Source organism: Phycodurus eques, chromosome 4 (genome assembly GCF_024500275.1).
Source record: "Phycodurus eques isolate BA_2022a chromosome 4, UOR_Pequ_1.1, whole genome shotgun sequence".
Taxonomy (NCBI): Eukaryota; Metazoa; Chordata; class Actinopteri; order Syngnathiformes; family Syngnathidae; genus Phycodurus; species Phycodurus eques.
This window is the reverse complement of record NC_084528.1, coordinates 4511941-4534247: the sequence shown is the minus strand read 5'-3', so window position 1 is coordinate 4534247 and position 22307 is coordinate 4511941. Positions and strand designations below refer to the sequence as shown.

Below are 22307 nucleotides of genomic sequence, written 5' to 3'. Positions count from 1 at the left end.
AATACGGGCTGCAGCGTGTGCTGAGCTCCGTGACGTCCGTACACCATTTTTCGTTGATATAGAAGCATATCCCGCCACCTTTTGTTTTCCAAGATGATTCCATGTCGCGGTCTGCCCGGTGAAGATGGAAGCCGGGAAGCATTACGGTGCCATCAGGGACAGCCTCACAAAGCCAAGTCTCCCTAAAGCCCTAAAGCACATGGCGGCGGAACAGCCGAAGTCTTTACTGGTCTTTATCAGAAGATGAAGGGGGGTGGGGGGGTAAAAATTGATTAATATGGTTTCTATATCGTGGATTTTCACCTATCGAGAGTGGGTCTGGAATCTATCCCACACAGAAAGAGCTCAACATCGCTTAATCTCAGAAAACTGCAATCAGTTTTAGTAATTGATTTGATATGACTGTTTAAACTTCGGCCCGGTGGACGACTGGTTAGAGCGTCAGCCTCACAGTTCTGAGGACCCGGGTTCAATCCCCGGCCCCGACTGTGTGGAGTTTGCATGTTCTCCCCGTGCCTGCGTGGGTTTTCTCCGGGCACTCCGGTTTCCTCCCACATCCCAAAAACATGCATTAATTGGAGACTCTAAATTGCCCGTAGGCATGACTGTGAGTGCGAATGGTCGTCTGTTTGTATGTGCCCTGCGATTGGCTGGCAACCAGTTCGAGGTGTACCCCGCCTCCTGCCCGATGACAGCTGGGATAGGCTCCAGAACGCTCGCGACCCTCGTGAGGATAAGCGGCTCAGAAAATGGATGGATGTTGAAAGTCAGGTCGGAATCTATCAGAACACCAAGGTTTCGGACTTGGTCTTTGGTTTTTAAAGAGAGTGACTCCAGGTATATACTAACAGCCATTCTCTTTTCTTTATTGCCAAACAAAATGATCTCATTTTTGTTGTGGTTGAATTAAAAATGTCTTTGGCTCATCCAGATATTTATCTGTTTTAGAAAGTGACACAACACCTCAATTGAACTGTAGTCATCTGGAGACACTGCTAGATATAACTGTGTCATCTGCATAGCTATGATAGTTAATAGTTTTGATAATTAAAGTTCTGATAAACTTGACCCAAAGGTAGTATATACAGGCTTAACAGGAAGGGTCCAAGAACTGACCCTTGAGGGACCCCATGGGTCATTGCCATTCGATGAGATTGAACACTTCCAATGGTAACAAAATAACTCCTTTCCTCCAGATAGGACCTGAACCATTTAAGGACTGTTCCATTTAGTCCTACCCACGTTTCCAACCAGTTCAGCAGAATGTTATGATCTACCATATCAAAAGCCACATTGAGGTCCAAGAAGACCAGAATTGACACCTTTCCCGAGTCAGTATTCAACCTTATATCATTTAGCACTTTGATAAGCGCAGATTCTGTCCCATGATGAGTTCGTAAACCTGTTAAAAAGTCAATTTAAGTCCAAGAAATTGCTGAGTTGATTAAAAATAACTTTCTCAACAATCTTTGCTAAGAAATGGAGATTTGAGATGGGTCCATAGCTTGATAACATGGAAACATCCAGCTTTCTATTTTTTAGCAGAGGCTTCATAGGCAACATTGTTCAGAAAGTGAATTTTAATTAACTCAGCAATTTCTTGAACTTAAAAAAGAGAGTCGTTGAGGAAAGGCCTTTGATCAGCTGTGTTTTTATGGAATTGTAGGCCAATTTTACCCAATATTAACTTTTCTCTGTTTATATTCCTCGTTTGTCCAGTGTCATGTGTCTATGTCATTGCCGCTGTTGAAACCTTCAAACTATGTGCCTCTCCATAGCTGTGATGCATAACCAGATGAATCTCCTTCAAATATGTCAACTCAGCTGGCAGACAGCGTGAGACAGACAAGGGTGTGATAAATGACGCCTGCAGCCCATCTTTATTTGATTTTACTGTGTGATTTTCTGCTTCATTTCACATTTTCAAACCATCTTTACTTCCTCTGGTGATTGATGCATTAGATAATTCTTCCAAAGGCAAATGATGACATGCATAATTGACATTACAAGTCAGTTCAGTTGATTGTTTACTGCAGTAAAATGGCTTCAATATAATCAATCCACTTCCTTGAGTTGAGTGTCATCTTAACATAACTTGTTCCGGTGAAGAGGTTCAATTAATAGCATACAAAAAATTTTGTGAATACATTAATTCCTCACTATATCACAGTTCACCGATTGCTCAGTGATCAGTGGAGTGCACGTACTACTCACTTGCACTTCTCAGGCACAATTAGAATTATTGGCAATTTGTCTATAATATGGCAGCAATGACTCACATAAGAAGAAATGGGTTATTATACTTTGCAGAAAAAGATACCTTAGCAATTTCAACTGATACATTCGGTAAGTAACCCCGTTGCATAGTGATGCAGTGAACATAACTGGAATGCCATGTTTTAACACGCAAGCCACAGTCATAGTTTCATTAAATACATTTACAAACATAAACGTAGCCTGGCAGAGCTAATGCACGCACTCATAACGATAAGGACAGGAACAAATGCCAGTAAAGGACAACGTTTAGATTGATTTTCTACAACTATATTACTGTAGTGAAAACAATGCAGCCCTATGGGTGACACAAGTCAGTGCAAACTGTAGGCCGGTCCCAAGCCCGGATAAATGCAGAGGGTTGCGTCAGGAAGGGCATCCGGCTTAAAACCTTGCCAAACAAATATGAGCGTTCATCCAAAGAATTCCATACCGGATCGGTCGTGGCCCGGGTTAACAACGTCCGCCACCGGCGCCGTCAACCTGCGGGGCGCCGTTGGAAATTCAGCTACTGTGGGTCGAAGTCAAAGAAGAAGAGGAGGTGGAAAGCGGGTTCTTCGGCAGAAAGAGAAGAGGAAAACACAGAGCCTAGAACTGAATGTGGGGACTTTGAATGTTGGGACTATGACAGGAAAATCTCGGGAGTTGGTTGACATGATGATGAGGAGAAAGGTTGATATATTGTGTGTCCAGGAGACCAGGTGGAAAGGCAGTAAGGCTAGAAGTTTAGGGGCAGGGTTTAAATTATTTTACCATGGTGTCGATGGGAAGAGAAATGGAGTCGGGGTTATTTTAAAAGAAGAGTTGGCTAAGAATGTCTTGGAGGTGAAAAGAGTATCAGATCGAGTGATGAGGCTGACATTTGTAATTGAGGGTGTTATGTGTAATGTGATTAGTGGCTATGCCCCACAGGTAGGATGTGACCTAGAGGTGAAAGAGAAATTCTGGAAGGAGCTAGATGATGTAGTTCTTAGCATCCCAGTCAGAGAGAGAGTCGTAATTGGTGCAGATTGTAATGGACATGTTGGTGAAGGTAATAGGGGTGATGAAGAAGTGATGGGTAAATACGGCATCCAGGAAAGGAACTTGGAGGGACAGATGGTGGTAGACTTTGCAACAAGGATGCAAATGGCTGTAGTGAACACTTTTTTCCAGAAGAGGCACGAACATAGGGTGACCTATAAGAGCGGAGGTAGAAGCACACAGGTGGATTACATCTTGTGCAGACGATGTAATCTGAAAGAGGTTACCAACTGTAAGGTAGTGGTAGGGGAGAGTGTGGCTAGACAGCATAGGATGGTGGTGTGTAAGATGACTCTGGTGGTGGGGAGGAAAATTAGGAAGACAAAGGCAGAGAAGAGAACCATGTGGTGGAAGCTGAGACAGGACGAGTGTTGTGCAGCTTTTCGGGAAGAGGTGATACAGGCTCTCGGTGGACGGCAGGAGCTTCCAGAAGACTGGACCACTGCAGCCAAGGTGATCAGAGAAGCAGGCAGGAGAGTACTTGGTGTATCTTCTGGCAGGAAAGGAGAGAAGGAGACTTGGTGGTGGAACCTCACAGTACAGGAAATCATACAAGGAAAGAGGTTAGCTAAGAAGAAGTGGGACACTGAGAGGACCGAGGAGAGGCGAAAGGAATACATTGAGATGCGACACAGGGCAAAGGTAGAGGTGGCAAAGGCAAAACAAGAGGCATATGATGACATGTATGGCAGGTTGGACACTAAAGAAGGAGAAAAGGATCTATACAGGCTGGCCAGACAGAGGGACAGAGATGGGAAGGATGTGCAGCAGGTTAGGGTGATTAAGGATAGAGATGGAAATATGTTGACTGGTGCCAGCAGTGTGCTTGCTAGATGGAAAGAATACTTCGAGGAGTTGATGAATGAGGAAAATGATAGAGAAGGGAGAGTAGAAGAGGTAAGTGTGGTGGACCAGGAAGTGGCAATGATTAGTAAGGGGGAAGTTAGAAAGGCATTAAAGAGGATGAAAAATGGAAAGGCAGTTGGTCCTGATGACATTCCTGTGGAGGTATGGAAGCATCTAGGAGAGGTGGCTGTGAAGTTTTTGACCAGCTTGTTCAATAGAATTCTAGTGCGTGAGAAGATGCCTGAGGAATGGAGGAAAAGTGTACTGGTGCCCATTTTTAAGAACAAAGGTGATGTGCAGAGCTGTGGCAACTATAGAGGAATAAAGTTGATGAGCCACACAATGAAGTTATGGGAAAGAGTAGTGGAGGATAGACTCAGGACAGAAGTGAGTATTTGCGAGCAACAGTATGGTTTCATGCCTAGAAAGAGTACCACAGATGCATTATTTGCCTTGAGGATGTTGATGGAAAAGTACAGAGAAGGTCAGAAGGAGCTACATTGTGTCTTTGTAGATCTAGAGAAAGCCTATGACAGAGTACCCAGAGAAGAACTGTGGTACTGCATGCGGAAGTCTGGAGTGGCAGAGAAGTATGTTAGAATAATACAGGACATGTACGAGGGCAGCAGAACAGCGGTGAGGTGTGCTGTAGGTGTGACAGAAGAATTTAAGGTGGACGTGGGACTGCATCAGGGATCAGCCCTGAGCCCCTTCCTTTTTGCAGTGGTGATGGATAGGCTGACAGATGAGGTTAGACTGGAATCCCCGTGGACCATGATGTTTGCAGATGACATTGTGATCTGCAGTGAAAGCAGGGAGCAGCTGGAGGAACAGTTAGAGAGATGGAGGCATGCACTAGAAAGAAGAGGAATGAAGATTAGCCGAAGTAAAACAGAATATATGTGCATGAATGAGAGGGCTGGTGGGGGAAGAATGAGGCTACAGGGAGAAGCGATAGCAAGGGTGGAGGACTTTAAATACTTGGGGTCAACCGTCCAGAGCAATGGTGAGTGTGGTCAGGAAGTGAAGAAACGGGTCAAAGCAGGTTGGAACGGGTGGAGGAAGGTGTCAGGTGTGTTATGTGACAGAAGAGTCTCTGCTAGGATGAAGGGCAAAGTTTATAAAACAGTAGTGAGGCCAGCCATGATGTACGGATTAGAGACAGTGGCACTGAAGAGACAACAGGAAGCAGAGCTGGAGGTGGCGGAAATGAAGATGTTGAGGTTCGCTCTTGGAGTGACCAGGTTGGATAAAATTAGAAATGAGCTCATCAGAGGGACAGCCAAGGTTCGATGTTTTGGAGACAAAGTTAGAGAGCGCAGACTTCAATGGTTTGGACACGTCCAGAGGAGAAATAGTGAGTATATTGGAAGAAGGATGATGAGGATGGAGCTGCCAGGCAAGAGAGCTCGAGGAAGACCAAAGAGAAAGTTGATGGATGTCGTGAGGGAAGACATGATGGCAGTTGGTGTTCGAGAGGAGGATGCAGGAGATAGGCTTACATGGAAAAGGATGACGCGCTGTGGCGACCCCTAACGGGACAAGCCGAAAGGAAAAGAAGATATTACTGTAGTGAAAACGAGCACTGCAAAGAATTATGGAAAGCAGCAGGACGTGCCAGTCCAACTTCCTTTGATGCTTTGCGGTGTCCGCGCTGCCGGGACCATCAGTGTGATGCGCAATGCCTCATGGTGTAGCCAGGAAACTGCCCGTCTTAAGCGCATCTCCATCGGTAGACGTTCATGTCACTCAAGCAGAACGTACCCTTTTTTTAAAGGCATGTGCTCGTGGAGAGTGTGTGGATGGCGACTTTAAGTGAACAAATGGCAAATGGGCTTTTACTTGTGTGGTGGTTTTCTACGTTGAAGTTACTCAAAGCACTTTAACACTGCCTCCTGATTCACCTACTGATGACGCAGCATCAGGACCATCTGGGGGTTCAGTATCTTGCTCAAGCACACTTGGACATGGTCACAGGGGATGAGGATCCAACTCACAACCTTTGAGAAGGGACACAACCCCTCTACCACCTGAGCCATGCCGCCCCCTCTTTAAACTATCACATAATCACAATGAATTGCATATGGGAACCTTTAAAATGTACATAAATGATACAATAAATAATTGGTGACTACTTCACGGATTTCGTTAATTGCGGGGTTTTCTGGAACGTAACCCCTGTGATAAACGAGGAATTGCTGTAAATGTACTAATGTCTTGCAAATAGCCTAGACTTTTTGTGCCCCCCAAAATCAGTACAAGAAGCAAATCTTTGTTGATGACTGTCTTACTGTCATTCTTTTTCCATCAGTATATTTCAGTCCCACTCCTATTATCTTTCTTTGTTATTTGTTGTTGTAATTTTCCACCCCCAAGAACGTACGTTATAAGACTTCCACAACTGAAATCAGACCTTTCCCATGTTTGGCTCTATCAATAAACCCCCGCTATTGTTTTAGGGTCAAGGTCCAGAATGAAGGGACGGTGCCCCTGACCTGAGAGTGAAAGGTTTCAATGCCTTGCTCAAGGTGCAGCTTGACAGCTGACTAGGATCTGTCTAAGAACAAGTTGCAAGATTTATTTTTTTCTTGTTCACAGTGGGATTTAATGTACTGATCCTCCAAGTCAAGTCCTGAGCCAAGATTCAAACCTAAACTGTGAGGCAGATGTGCTAACCACTACTCAGTCACGCTGTTTGCGTCACAAATAAATAGATATTAGAAAAAGCAAGAAGACGCATTACATCTAGTTGTTGGAACGATGCTCGTCTCCATCCTGACTATTGTAGAGGTGCCCTTCGTAATGCTAAAAAGGATACTCGTCTTAGCACTGATATTGTGCACTTATCCATAGAATAACAGAATAAAAAGTCATTGATTTGTGTTCTTGCCGAACAAAGCAGCTGAATCTTTACTAAGGTGTGAGATGCTAGCTGCTGGGCCCAACCTTAAAAAGCCTCCGTGAACTGCATCCTGGCCACTGGCCAAGTTCGTCAACGTGAAGTACAGTACAGATGGGACTAATGAAGCAGGCTAAAGTCGATCTCATTAATCATCAGTGGTGTTAGCTTCATCCCTCTGTGTGTGAAAAAGTGGCTTTCCTTAAATGATCTATGAGCACATTATCAAATGCTTCTGAGGACTTAGTGATGCACTTAAAGTCATTAATTGGAGCTATTTTGTGAAAACTATTATTCAAGTAACTCATCGTCTGCAGGTAACTCCTCACCTATTAAGTAAAACCAGTAATTGAAGCAGTCGTGGATGTCTACATGACCAGTGGTGGCAAACATACGGCCCGTGGGCCAGAACCTGCCCGTCAGGGGTTCCAATCTGACCTATGGGGATAGAACACTATCCATCCATTTCCTGTACCGGGCAAGAAGTGGGGTACACCCTGAACTGGTCGCCAGCCAATCGCAGGGCACATAGAAATAAACAACCATTCGCAGTCACATTCACACCTAGGGGCAATTTAGAGTCTTCAATTAACTTACCATGCATGTTTTTGGGACATGGGAGGAAACTGGAGTACCTGGAGAAAACCCACACAGGCATGGGGAGAACATGCAAACTCCACACAGGTGGGGCTGGGATTTGAACTCCTCAGAACTGTGAGGCAGATGTGCTAACCAGTCGGCCAATGTGCCTCCGGGGTAGAACACATTAACTGCAAATTTTCAATAAAATTAACAGTTTTGCTAATTTTCATTTAAATGACCACTTTCCACAAGAGGCGATGCAACAGGGTAGGGAAGAAACTGCAACGACAACGTGTGGCTCTCAGCATTACCCATAAGGGGGCTCCTTACAAGTGGTGCTGGCTGGTGGGCCCCACCTCTAACAGACGGTTGATATCGTGTATCATATTAACAACACAACTTTAAACAATCCTTGCAATGACGCGTTGGGCATCGGAGAACACTCTAATAGGTTCACCGACTAGCAGGCTTGTTGGAAATACGTCTCTTCAGCACAACAAAATGAAGCGAACATATCAATCAGGGTATTCGAACCGAATAAAAAAACAAGAGGATGAACTTCTGCCGTCGGGTTTGTCTGTCCAAACTGGTACCAATTTGTGTTTAGAATAGAAAGATATTATACATCTCCTTGAATTTTTGAGGTTAAATGTAACATTGGACAAAATGTTAAAAAGTACAAACCCCAATTCCAATGAAGTCGGAACATTGTATAAAATGCAAATAAAAGTAGAATTCAATGATTTACCAAACCTTATCAACCCATATTCAATTGAATACACTACAAAGACAAGATATTAATGTTCAAACTGATAAACCTTTTTTTTTTTTTTTTTTTTTTTTTATTCACTCATTTTAAATTTGATGTCTGCAACACGTTCTAAAAAACCTGGGACAGGGCCTTGTTTTCCACTTTCCTTTTAACAAAGCTCTGAGGACATTAATTGTTGAAGTTGTGTAAGTGGAATTTTTTCCCATTCTTGCCCGATGTACAACTTCAGTTGCTCAACAGTCTGGGGTCTCTGTTGTCGTATTTTGCGCTTCATAATGCACCACACATTTTCAGTGGGAGACTGGACTGTTGGCAGGCGAGTCTATTACTCGCACTCTTTTACTATTAAGCCACGCTGCAGTATGTGGCTTGGCATTGTCTTGCTGAAAAAGGCAGGGTCGTCCCTGAAAAAGGCATTGCTTGGATGGCAGCATATGTTGCTCCAAAACCTGTATGTACCTTTCAGAATTAATGGTGCCTTCACAGATGTTCAAGATACCCATGGCACGGGCACTAAAACACCTCATACCATCACTGATGCTGGCTTTCGAACTTTGCGCTCGTAACCATCCGGATGGTACTTTTCCTCTTTGGCCCGGTGGACATGATGCCGCCTGAGGGATCGAAGGTCACGGATATTCAATGCCTTGCCACTTACATTAGATTTATCCAGATTCTCTGAATCTTTTGGTCATATCATTGACCATAAATGATAAAATCCCTAAATTCCTTGCAATTGTATGTTCAGAAACGTTCTTAAACTGTTGGACTATTTGCTCACGCAGTTGTTCACAAAGTGGTAAAACTCGCCCCATCCTTACATTTGAAATACTGAGCCTTTTGGGGATGTTCCTTTTATACCCTATCATGACACTAACCGGTTTCCAATGAACTTGTTCACCTGTAGAATGTTCCAAACAGGTTTTTTTTTTCAGTGAGCATTCCTCAACTTTCCCAGTCATTTGTTGCCCTGTCCCAGCTTTTTGGGAACATGTTGCAAGCATCAAATTCAAAATGAAAAGAATATTTGCAAAAAACAATGTTTATCAGTTTGAACAGGAAATAACTTGTCTTTACAGTGTATTCAACTGAGTATTAGTTGAAAAGTATTTGCAAATCATGTAATTCTGTTTTTATTTACCTTTTACACAACGTCCCAACTTCATGGGAATTGGTGTTTGTATTCTGTATGTTGTTACTGCAAATGGCTCTTCATTAATTATTCCATTAAGAGCGCCGTGTTTAAATTGGCATGCAAAATTGTGCACTTGCACGAACATATTAAAGCAAGCTCAGTAATTATATTATGCTCTTTTCTTTTTTTGTTCCTCAAGGTGCTTTATTAAAGTTCTTTGGACAACCACTGCAGCCCTCTTCAAATGTATGTAAATTTCAATGCTTTCCTAATCACAAGTTGTTGTTTTTTTTTTAAATCAAAAGTACAGACAGTATAAATATCCACTGTGATTGGTACGGTGCAGATGTGTACATGAAAACACTGATTCCTAACATTGTTATAATTGCAATTTTTGTTATATTTCAGATTCCTCGTATTATTTTAAACAAAGAAAACAGAACATATTTTCCCAATGTACTTGTAATTATTTGCACCAAAACAATGAAAAAAAAATCATTATTTATAGCTTATTAGCTTATTAGGCCATGACTATTCTGGTCCGGTCCACTTGAGATCAAATTGGGGTGAATGTGGCCCTTGAACTAAAATGAGTATGACAGCCCTGTCATAGACAATCCTCCAGTGGTTAATGATGTACTGTATATAGTAAGTATAGTATAGGTACTGTAAAAGTGCCTTGCTCAAGGGCGCCTTGACAGTAATCATAATGCAGACTAGCATCTTTTCTACAACTGCAATATCTTCAGCAGGACTGCGGTGAACCGTAACCCAAACGGTCCTTACAGATGAGCTGATGCCACCCTATGAACCAGCATCTTTAGCATATCAATGTCAAAAAGCTGATCTAGGAGGGTCTATTCATCAATATAGAAAATATTTATCCATCCATCCATTTCCAACGCCGCTTATCCTGGTTAGGGTCGCGGGACGCTGGAGCCTATCCCAGCTGACTTCGGGCGAAAGGCGGACTACACCCTGAACTGGTCGCCAGTCAGTCGCAGGGCACATATAGACACGGACAGCCATTCGCACTCACATTCACAACGTCACTGAGTGGGAACTGAACCCACGCTGCCTGCACCAAAGTCAGGCGAGTGTACCACTACACCATCAGTGACTCAGAAAATATTTATAAAACATAAAATATTGAATAAAGCAGTATAGTTGTTTCCCATGGCAGTAATACAAGAATATACTGTAAGTGGGGAATTAATTCACCTGGACATTATATTTTGTGGTCAATATGGACATAAAAGGAATTGAAAGGTGCATTGTTATTTGTTCCAGCCATCTAGTTGCCTGCAATGAACCCAGTGATGCTCCTCACCAGTGTTTTTGTCTCTGAGTGAGGCTTTATCCCAGCACCATATAATGGAAAGTCACCCAGGGACAGTGCTGTGTCCACATTTGACCTCTTTGTTAGGAAGAAAAACCCTTGAACTTAAACTGTAACACTCTTGAGTTGAGTCCTCGAGCTTTATTCTACATTCAAAAAGTCGGTATCCTCGGAAATCAATATTTGTCTGACTTGAGCCTCGAACCGTTCCTGTCACACAACACAGCCCCCCCCCCCCCCCCCCCCCGTTTCTGTTCAGAAAGTCTAGTGGGCCTGACTGACCAATGTCATTTTTAATATTGGATCCAAAGGTCTACACAAGAAGAATGTGACCCCACCAGAAAAAGAATCCAAGCGATTCTTTTAATCTACATTGCTGCATCGTTATTTACAGTTATTTATCACTAATGATTTGTGTTGTGCTGTTTGTGCTATATAGAATTTATTATTGTGGTCATATTGGCTCGGGCGGCTCGGTGGATGACTAGTTAGCACAACTGACTCACAGTACTGAGGTCGCGGGTTCAAATCTGGCCTCCCTGTGTGGAGTTTGCATGTTCTCCCCGTTCCTGCCTAGGTTTTCTCTGAGTACTCCGTTTTCCTGCCACACTAAATTGTCCGTAGGTGTGAATGTGAGTGTGAATGGTTGTTTGTGTATATGTGCCCTGTGATGGGCTGGCGACCAGTTCAGGCTGTACCTCGGCTCTCGCTCGAAATCAGCTGAGACAGGCGCCAGGACACCCACGGCCCTGGTGAGGATAAGCATTTCAGAAAAATGGATGGATGGATGAATAGTGGCTCTTCCCCAGGGCCCAAAAAGTACACATACAGGTATATTATCAAGTGTCATGGGAACAAAAACAGAACCTTTGAGGGAACCACCCAAACGACAAAGCATTGTCCCTCACAAGGTACAGTTCTACCTAACTGTACCACAGCTACAAACGTTGTTCGCTGTAGGAATTCAGGTGTTCAACCTGAAATGTATGTAAAGTCTTGAAGCTCAAAGGATCCAGACTTTGAGAAGAGACCTAAATGTCCTCCAATGACCGGGGCACACACTCCAAAATATCCACTCTCAGGTCAAATTCCATCATCACAAGCTGGCTTCGGATCGCTTGTCATGTCAACTCAACTACAACTACATACATACCTTGTTATTTTGTCCTCAGATGACCTGAGAGATAAACACAGCGTCAGAATGAACTGACTTCTTCTACAGGAAATGAACTTGCCCGTCTGGTGGGGAAACACGTTTCTAGTAGTGATGGCAAACAGGAGAGTGTGATGATTGTTCAGCCTTGTTGGAGCTACTGAGTGTTATAGCTATAAGTCTTGTGTCTTTTTAACACTTTGAGGAAGACAAAAATACGCATGTTCCATCCGTCCAGCCATTCATCTTCTGTACTGCTTGACCTCATAAGGGTCACAGGTGAACTGGAGCCCATGTGCACTAATAGCAAAATGAACAGTACACAGCGTGCGTTTCCCTCTCTGTTTCTATCTCCCCTCTTCTTGCTTTCTAATGAGCCAACTTCCCAAATGACTAACTATGACTCTGCTTTACTGGAGTTCAGCGTGTTCCTTTGCTGTTCCATTTGTCATGTGTATATCTGTGTTGTGATAAGGCCTGATAAAAAGCAGGAAGGTTTTTCCAAACCACAGACCGGGCGTGTTTGTTTATCATCTGTCTGCTTTTCGCACCAACATCATCTGTCCTTCCCTCATCCTACCATCTTTTTCCCTTGACTTTTCACTTTCAAACCCACACTGCTTATTTTGTTAGATATCCGCCCCCATCACATCTAGCCACTTCACAACCACTGTGAGGTGTTTTCATGGTTTTGTTTATTATGTTGTTGTTTTTACAAGTTTATTTTTCTTCTTCGGAGTTATTATTATTATTATTTTTTTTTTTCAAATTGTGATTCCTGTTCTCTCATTTTCACTTGTATGCTCTTAGCAGCAATACAAACTGAAAAATTTGTCATTCACTGATCCCAAAACCCCACAAAAAAAACCTCCTTCTCTTTTCTGGTATTTTGTTTCTTTCCAGTATCCAAAAGAGCAGTAGTTCGCACTTTTGAAATGTAAATAAAGTTTTGTTTTCCTCAGCTGTAGCCTCCTCCGCTCGCCCTTTTTATCAGGCCGACTTCAAAGTGGCACATGGCGCTCTATCTCTCCCGTTCTGTGAAATAGGGTCACGGGTGGCGCTTGGCTTTCAGAGAAACTTTTTCCTTTCATGTAAGAACCTTGTGGGTGAGGGGAACTAAAGGGGGCCATGCCAGGCAACCACCCACCTCCCATGCAATTGGAGACACAAACACTACGGCTCGTCGTCTGCTGCGTATGTAAAGGGGGTGTGAGTGGGTGGTTATGGATGATGGTTATTTTCGTGGCAGCAGTGAGTCTTGGGGATGTTTCCATTCACCTGTTGTTTCAATGAGCTTTTCCCTCTTTTCTCTTATTGTCCTCTCCAGCTGTAGCGGTACCAGTGTGAGCGTTTGCGACTGCACCAACAGGACAAATGACGCAAAGAGGACAGAGCGAGTGAGAGAGAGCATGCCAAATTGCACAAATTGGAAAAGGACAAGGCCGCACGTTGATAAGACTGCGACAGTGGCCAAGAAGACTGAGGTAGACATACAGGACAAGAGTCTGCTGGAAATAGGATGAGATGCTTGTCTGCAGACAGACAGACTAAGAGGTGTGCCAAAAATTCAGGCTGCTGGCCACGACTGTCAGCCTCCCGCTAGGAGGATGGACTGCAGTTCAACAACGTCATATTCTCAAACATCCTTAACCTTCATCCAACCTCTTTGGCTCAGACTCTAAACTCAAGTCATTGGCTCAACCCCAAGAAAAAGACTTATTGGCACTCATCCCCCACACCACGCTCTTTAACAATGACTTTGTAACTGCTTGACAGAGCGGTAGCGCCAGCCCACAAAGGCAATTGAAGCATCATAGCACTGTAGTTCAGCTTGCAGCACGAGAAGAATTGTGAGTGTGATTTGTCTCCAGGCGCATGGGCAGCTGTTGACAAAAGATGACAGCGAGTCTGGTTGGAGGTGCACCATCCTCTCGTCCGCCCTCCCTTGCTGCAGCGGCATTGGGTCTGACTGGTTAAGTTTGGCCTTTTGGCCATTGCAGCATTGGCGGCAGCTGTCAGAGGGCTGGAAGGAGCACTATGCAGGAAACTGACTCACCAGACACAAACGCATTCAAAGGTAAACGCTGATTATATCCATATTAGGTGCGTCTGTGTGTTTAGTGTGCGTTATGTGTGCGTATGTCTCATTTATGTGTCTATTAAAACACAACTAAAGCACGGCTGATTTGTTTAACTGATTCAGGGCTATATAATACAGTACAACAGCGATCTTAGGAAGACCGAATGAAGACATTTAAAGGCTGCCGCACACCGAGTGACGCAGCTGAACCCGACTGAACTGTCGCGCTTTGTGCGTGGTTTGGTATATGCGTGTATCTATGTCAGTTTGACACATCGCAGAAACGAGTAACAAGACGACAATGAATGAATGGATAAAAAACGTACAAACTATTGAAATCAAGCTTAAAAATGGTCAAGGATTGAGACATTCAGATGCTGTGGGTGTGTGGCAAAATGCTCTTTAAAAACCCCGCCTCTCCAGAACTTTCAGCTGTCAATCAAAGGCATGCCTCCTCTCACGGCTCCACGAGAGACATTCCGGGGCGGCCACCCTTTGTCTTCGTTGAAATTCAGCGGAGCGTCGCGAGGAGGAGGAAGGGGGGACAATGTCATCCACGCAGTGGCACCGTAGTGCTCGCACTGCTGTGGCCGCCGAGGTTCAGCCTTTCCCCCTCCTCTTCCTTACCCCGCTGAGGGCCTTAAAGCTGTTGCACCACACCTCCAGCTGCTTCTCTAACCGGTGGCAGGCTGGCAAAGGGGCCGCAGTGCGCTGGATCCCGACCAGTTCGCCGCTGCCTCCCATTGCAATGCCCGTGGGGGCAGATGGCAGAGAAACTTCAGGGAAGATGTATTTTGAGGACGTGGCAATTTTGCCGAATGGCCACTGCATGGAATAAGGACGCTTGGTGTTTATATAGTGGGGGAGGACCTCGTGCTAGAAAATATACGTGTTGCCACGGGGCTAGTTTTTAGCCCTGGCCAAAAAATCAGGCCAAACGAGATGAAGAAAAAGAGTCTTAAGCTATAGCTCAACAATTTAGACAATGTTGTTCTCAGTTTTTGTACATTTTCAGCACTTACTGGATCTTCAAACATGTATTTAGAAACAAAAAGATGTCAGCGGTGTGTCCACAGTTACCTTGAACAAGTAACTTAGTTACTTTCCTGATTACTTGATTTCAAAAGTAACTAAGTTAGAAAAAAGTAACTTTTTAGTTACTTTCAGCAGCCGCCAAGTGGCAGGAATATCACTTAACCACAGTACAAAAGAAGCATTCGCTTAACTGTACCCATGACTTGGTAATGTACGCCACACAAGTTATAGAATGCCATCAACATGAAACAAAAACGTAAATATTATTTGCGACTTGACATGCCAACACAATTCATGAAGGCAACTGTGTGCGTGTGTTCGTGTTCGTGTGCGTGCCTTTGCGCTTGCGTGTACATAAATGTGAAAGTGAGTGACACACACAGAAACCACAGAAATTTGGATGCGAAGAGCAAGAAAACTGTTTTTTCTTACTACGTGACATCAGCCGTGCAGCGCGTTCAATCGGCTCACAGTCCGCTCTCAAGACGAAGTTGAGAGTTCTCACTTTTCATTGTAAATATTATTTAAGCTAAGTATTGTAAGTCCATCAGTGAGTCAGTCCTTAACCGCCGTGACCGATTTATGACCAAGCACTTCGGCATGAATAGTTAACCCACAATGCATTGCGCGTTTAACATGCCAGCAAAACTGTATCCTCAATGTGTAAATAAAACAACAATCAAATACACTTTTTACTAAGAAAATAACAAAAATAGTGTAGTCACAGTGAAATCGTGCATTTATTTGCACTTTTATGGTGCTGCACCTGTGCATTGTGTAATAAACAATTACTTCCCAATCGCTTTCTTGTTTGTTGAAAGGAAATATGGTCTTGGTTAAATGCTTCTGCACAGCTGACTGCTCTTTGTTCAAATCACGAACTACAAATAAGTGTTTGCCGAGAGATATTGATGATGCAAAAGTACCGTAATTTCTCGTGTAAAATGCGCACCCATGTATAATACGCACCCCCAAAGTTGACCTCCAAATTCTGGAAAACCCTTCTACCTATGTATAATGCATTTTTACGATGCATGATTTTGCTTCTACCCATATGATCAAAACATGAAGTAATCTCTGTATTTTGTTAGTTTTTTTTGAAATAATTATTCTGAAGTTCAGCACTTTATTTGAACACGTAATACTTTCTTTTTTATTTACTTGCTCCTATTTTGAAATTCACTTACTTTTATTTAATAAATGAGAAAACACACAGTTGTGCTCATGTTTGATTACCCAGGCAGAATTTGTAAGAAGGGTACAAATCATCAATCATTCAAAGAAAACATGAAGGGCCAGGTGAAACATATTTAATTTGATTTTAATGGGATTCAAATTAAACGGTCAAGCATTTCAGAAAATCATTATCAATAAACAAAACCTAACCATGAAGAAATGAATGATAGTTGTTGTTCAGTCATCAGTCGTACCTTAAAAAAAAAACAATATTCCACAAATTCTGCCAAGGTATGTAAACTTATGAGCATAACTGTACATATATGCAGTCATACGTACCCCTGTCATCTTGGAATGAAAGTGTAGGCTACACCTTTTTCATAACCACTAGGTGGCAGTGGCATATTAGAATGAAAGTGTACAGCTTTTTCATAACCTCTCGATGGCGGCATACATTTAGAAATATACTAATACTAATACCTATACGAATGCGCACTATTGACTTTTGACAATTTTTCTTTTGGGGGGGAAATGCGCATTATACACGAGAAATTATGGTAACTATTAATGGCTTGAAAAAGTAAGTTTCTGACTACTTTCCCAGGGGAAAGTAACGTGTTACTTTGCTCGTTACTCAAAATGGCGTTTTTTTTTTTTTTTTTTTTTTTTTTTTTTTTGGGAGTAACACGTTAACGGCATCACTGGGTATGAGTTGGATTGCACTTTAAAATCCAGCGCTATTTGTGCTTCGGCGTCACTTCCAATCTGCAACTGAAAAGGATTTCGCCCAGCATAGCGCTGCGCTTACATTGGTGAATGAGGCTGTTTCATTCTTATTCCACAAGCATTATATTAAACAGAAATACCGTGTTTTGCTAGTGCTGGCACATATAATGTATTCTTGCTTTAAACTTTGGGGTTTAGTTCCTCTATATAAGAATGATAGTGTTTAGTGTTTGACTGTGAATTCAAATGAATTTCATTTTAGCTGTTTATATGTGTGGGTCATTTTCATATAATCTGATCAATAATGGTAAAGACATAGGCCACTAAATTTCATTTTGAAAATCAATCAATTTTGCCGATATTAGTCTTTGCGTCAGTTGTTATCCATCAAAAAAGGTCATAATTGTTTCTAAGAAAAAAATATTCTCAATATTTTTCAAACTTTTAACGCCAAAATATCCTTACTGTTAGGTGTGTGAAATTAAGTTTCAGGATTAGCAAAATGTTTTCTGAAGAGATTAATTACATTTTTTGGCTTTTTCTGCTATTGCTTCATATTAATTTTCCATGAACACTAACAGACATAATTAATCTTAGTATCACCAGAGTTCCTTTATTTTGGTTCTTTTAGTGTAATGTAAGAAGCTAGTCTGCTTGTTGGCTACTGTCGCGGTGCCCTTGAGTAAGGCATCCTCTCCAACAGCCCGGCTCAAGTATTGCAGCACTGCCATGGGCTGCATGTGCATGATCAGGTTCTGTTTGTGGTGTGCAACACAAAGTATACATCGGAGTGAGAGCCGAATGTCCCTTTCAGGGACACAAATAAGTATAAGAATTTTTTTTTTTTAAATGACAGAAAGGTAGAGTTATTGCGAGTTCACATAATCTTGCAAACTGCATTAACCTTTGCGTCACAAATATTGGATGTTATTTGTCAGTGCCGGGTGTTGAGTTTTGGACCTGAGCCTTCAGTTGACCTAATGCACCTCTTAATAACACCATCAGGTTGCAAAAGAATGTACAAAAACACTATATGACTATGTTTGGCATTAAAGAAGAGACACAGGCATTTTGCAAGAAACACAGTTACCTTTCGGGGCTTTTCCACCACAGGAACCTTTGCAGGAACTTCCCTAGCTACCCTGGTAGTATGAGATGCCCTCTGTGTTCCGATATATATATATAAAAAATAAAAAAAAACTACCAGGGTACAGAATGTTCCTCTAGGATTACTTAGTTCCTCCTGGCAGGCAGGGTCTTCTAGCAATGAATTCCTGGCTACCAGGAAGTCTTGAGGAGGCGGGACTGTGCTGACGAACGCTAATTGGTTGACGGACGTCTGTAGGCGTCACATCATTTTGTTTACTTTTTACATTCACAGAGTGGCCATTACTGCATGTGTGCAGCTGTACGCAAAGTTTGAAATATGAGGATTAAAATACATTGAACAGCAAGCGGGTGGAACGGTAGGAAGACTGGTTAGCACATCCGCCTCACAGTTCTGAGGACCCGGGTTCAAATTCGGCCTCGCCTGTGGGGAGTTTGTAAGTTCTCCCCGTGCCTGCGTGTGTTTTCTCCGTGAACCCCAGTTTCCTCCCACAGCCCAAAAACATGCACGGTAGGTTAATTGAAGACTCTAAATTGTCTGTAGGTATAAATGTGATTGCGAGATGTTGTTTGTTTCTATTCAGTTCAGGGTGTAACCCGCCTCCTGCCCGCAGTTAGCTGGGATAGGCTCCAGCATGAGGATAAGTGGTGTAGAAAATGGATGGATGGATGGATGAACGGCAAGATTCTTACGTTTTCTTGTTGAGCCATGCAAGGCGGAGTAGGCTGGATAAACATGATACTCGCCCCGTCGCCGAACAGGCCGCCGCCTGCTCGCTGAACGGTCTCTTTCAGCAGGTCGTCAGTGCCAATCGTTCGCGGGGGGACTTTGCCAAGCAGGAGGTCCTCCAGCCTGTGGAAAGTGCTGCATTTGCCAAGCAAGGGAAATGAAGCCCGGCTTTTTGTTTGTGTTTGTGTGTTCACAAATAAACATGTTTTATTTTATTTTTTTGGGGGGGTTATGCAAACACATCAATGATACCAAATACTTGCCACTGCTGTATTTAATAACTCATGACATTGGCAAACAGAAATACAGAAATACCCCCTACACGCACATCGTCAATTTAGCCGAACTCTCGAGTCTGTGCTGGTTATGGAATGCTGGTAACACAGTTAGCTAATGCTGATCTGTGCTTACACTGCAGCTCTGGAACTTCGGCCAGCCGAGCTGATCAAGTAATTGGCTGAAAAACTCTGTGCCGAGTGGTTATTATGTTCTTTAACAGTGTTACGAAACAATGTGTCAGAAGTGCAGAAGGCCTCGCTCACAGATGCATTTGCAGAAATAGGCATATAGAGTAGCTTGAGATTTACTTGGGTGTTGGATTTCACAAATGATGTTTGGCTAGGCACTCCAGGCACACAACTACAGTATGTGGATATAATTGATCAATCACATCTCCCTTCTCCCACAATTAAAAAAAAAAAAATTTTTTTTAATTATTTTAATGGTTTGTGTACAGACATGTTTTTGGAAATAGGTGTCTCGTAAAAAAAAAAAATGTACAAACTGGTGATTTGGTCATTTCACACTTGATAAGGGGACAGGAACTCCAGAGACCCAAAATTTGGACACAACCAATAAAGTCGATGTTCTGTCCCTTTGAATATTTTAACACATTAACTTGTAAATGTTTGCATGCACTTTGTTATAATATAAATGTTTTCAACTACTATGAATAAGAAAAAGTATCACCAAAGCTTTCTCTTTTTATTTTTCAGGGCATGTGTTGAATAATGCATTAGCCATGCACACACGTGTGTGTGTGTGTGTGCGTGTGTGTGTGTGTGTGTGTGTGTGTGCGTGCACCCGAGTGTTTGTCCTGGTCTGTTGTGGTCACCATTAGAGGTCAAATAGAAAGTCGTCATCGCCAGCAAACACAACCACTGACATTCAGATGGAAGCAGACACCAGTGGTCAATAGCAACAAGGTTAAAACAGGGTTTTGTTTACTGTACATAGTTCATTTCAGGTAAAATAAATATACACACTATGTCTAGACTCTTAATCAGTCCCTCTATGTCTCGCTGTATGCCTGCTTCGAAATATTTCAATCCATACTGATTCCCATCCTGAGACAAGTTTGCTGGGTAACAAAAAATACCACATTAGATTTGATATAGTTTGTACACTGAACAAAAATATAAACGCAACACTTTTGTTTTTGTTCCCATTTATCGTGAGCTGGACTCCAAGATCTAAAACTTTTTATACATACACCAAAGGCAATTTTCCTCAATTATTGTTCACAAAACTGTCTAAATCTGTGTTAGTGAGCATTTCTCCTTTGTGTGCCATATCAATATGCTGGTTAGACAGCATGATTATTGGACAGGTGTGCCATAGGCTGGCCACAATAAAAGGCAACTCTGAAATGTGCATTTTTATCACACAGCACAATGCCACAGATGTTGCAAGTTCTGAGGGAGCGTGCAGTTGGCATGCTGACTGCAGGAATGTCCACCAGAGCTGTTGCCCGTGAATCGAATGTTCATTTCGCTACCATAAGCCGTCTCCAAAGACGTTTCAGACAATTTGGCAGTATATCCAACCAGCGTCACAACCGCGGACCACGTGTAACCACACCAGCCCAGGACCTCCACATCCAGCATGTTCACCTCCAAGATCGTCTGAGACCAGCAACCCGGACAGCTGCTGCAACAATCGGTTTGCATAACCAAAGAATTTCTGCACAAACTGTCAGAAACCATCTCAGCGAAGCTCGTGTGCATGTTCGTCGTCCTCATCGGGGTCTCGACCTGACTGCAGTCGTGACCGTCTTGAGTGGACGAATGCTCACATTCGATGGCGTCTGGCACGTTGGAGAGGTGTTCTCTTCACGGATGAATCCCAGTTTTCACTGTTCAGGGCAGATGGCAGACAGCGTGTGTGGCGTCGTGTGGGTCAGCGGTTTGCTGATGTCAACGTTCTGGATCGAGTGGCCAATGGTGGCGGTGGGGTTATGGTATGGGAATGCGTATGTTATGGGCAATGAACACTGGTGCCTTTTATTGATGGCATTTTGAATCCACAGAGATACCGTGACGAGATCCCGAGGCCCGTTGTTGTGCCGTTCATCCACGACCATCACCTCATGTTGCAGCATGATAATGCACGGCCCCATGTTGCAAGGATCTGTACATAATTCCTGGAAGCTTGAAACATCCCAGTCCTTGCGTGGCCAGCATACTCCCCGGACATGTCACTCATTGAGCACGTTTGGGATGCTCTGGATCGGCGTATACGACGGCGTGTTGCAGTTCCTGCCAATATCCAGCAACTTCGCACAGCCATTAAAGAGGACTGGACCAACATACCACAGGCCACAATCAACAACCTGATCAACTCTATGCGGAGATGTGTTGCACTGCGTGAGGCAAATGGTGGTTACACCAGATACTGACTTGTTTTCTGACCCCCTCAGGCCCCCACAATAAAGCAAAACTGCACATTTCAGAGTGGCCTTTTATTGTGGCCAGCCTAAGGCACACCTGTGCAATAATCATGCTGTCTAATCAGCATCTTGATATGCCACACCTGTGAGGTGGGATGGATTATCTCGACAAAGGAGAAATGCTCACTAACACAGATGTAGACAGATTTGTGAACAATATTTGAGGGAAATGGCCTTTTGTGTATGTACAAAAGGTTTTAGATCTTTGAGTCCAGCTCACGAAAATGGGAGCAAAAACAAAAGTGTTGCGTTTATATTTCTGTTCAGTATATATTAATATACACATTAGTGTATGAAAGAAGACAGAATTTACAAACAGATATATTTGAAGCGCAAAATATCTTATGGCCTTAAATGTTTTGGTACTTTGCTCTGTCCTTAGTAGGGTGGCCATTTCCAAATTTCGGCTCAGGAAATGGATCCCGGATCATTTTATATTTGGTCATTGACTGTCAGAGTAAAAGGCTGTGAGCTATTTTATTGATCATCAAGCAGGGACCCAATTTCTCGTAAAGTGCATTTTGATTCATGCTCCTTGTAATAAATACATGCCTGTTATGTTCTTTATGATTCCTTTATTTACATGGTGGGCCGAGTAAGTATACACGTTTTAAATTAACCAACACCGCTGACAATGTATCGTATAAGAGAGAAATAGGTTCAATCTGGACGTCCTAGGACATCAATGAGTGAAGAAAACGA

At 43.0% G+C, this 22307-nt stretch overlaps 1 long non-coding RNA gene across 2 annotated transcripts in view; it reads left to right on the top strand.

The window, feature by feature from the left end:
* The window catches only part of LOC133401135 (uncharacterized), a 98710-nt gene that overhangs the window by 49356 nt on the left and 27047 nt on the right, over positions 1–22307 (top strand). Inside the window, exons 2-3 of one of the 2 annotated variants that reach the window (XR_009768381.1) lie at positions 13351–13577; positions 13895–14100. This is a non-coding gene — a long non-coding RNA (uncharacterized LOC133401135). Of the gene's footprint in view, positions 1–13350; positions 14101–22307 lie in introns of both variants that reach the window. The other variant, XR_009768380.1, reaches the window with a different exon arrangement.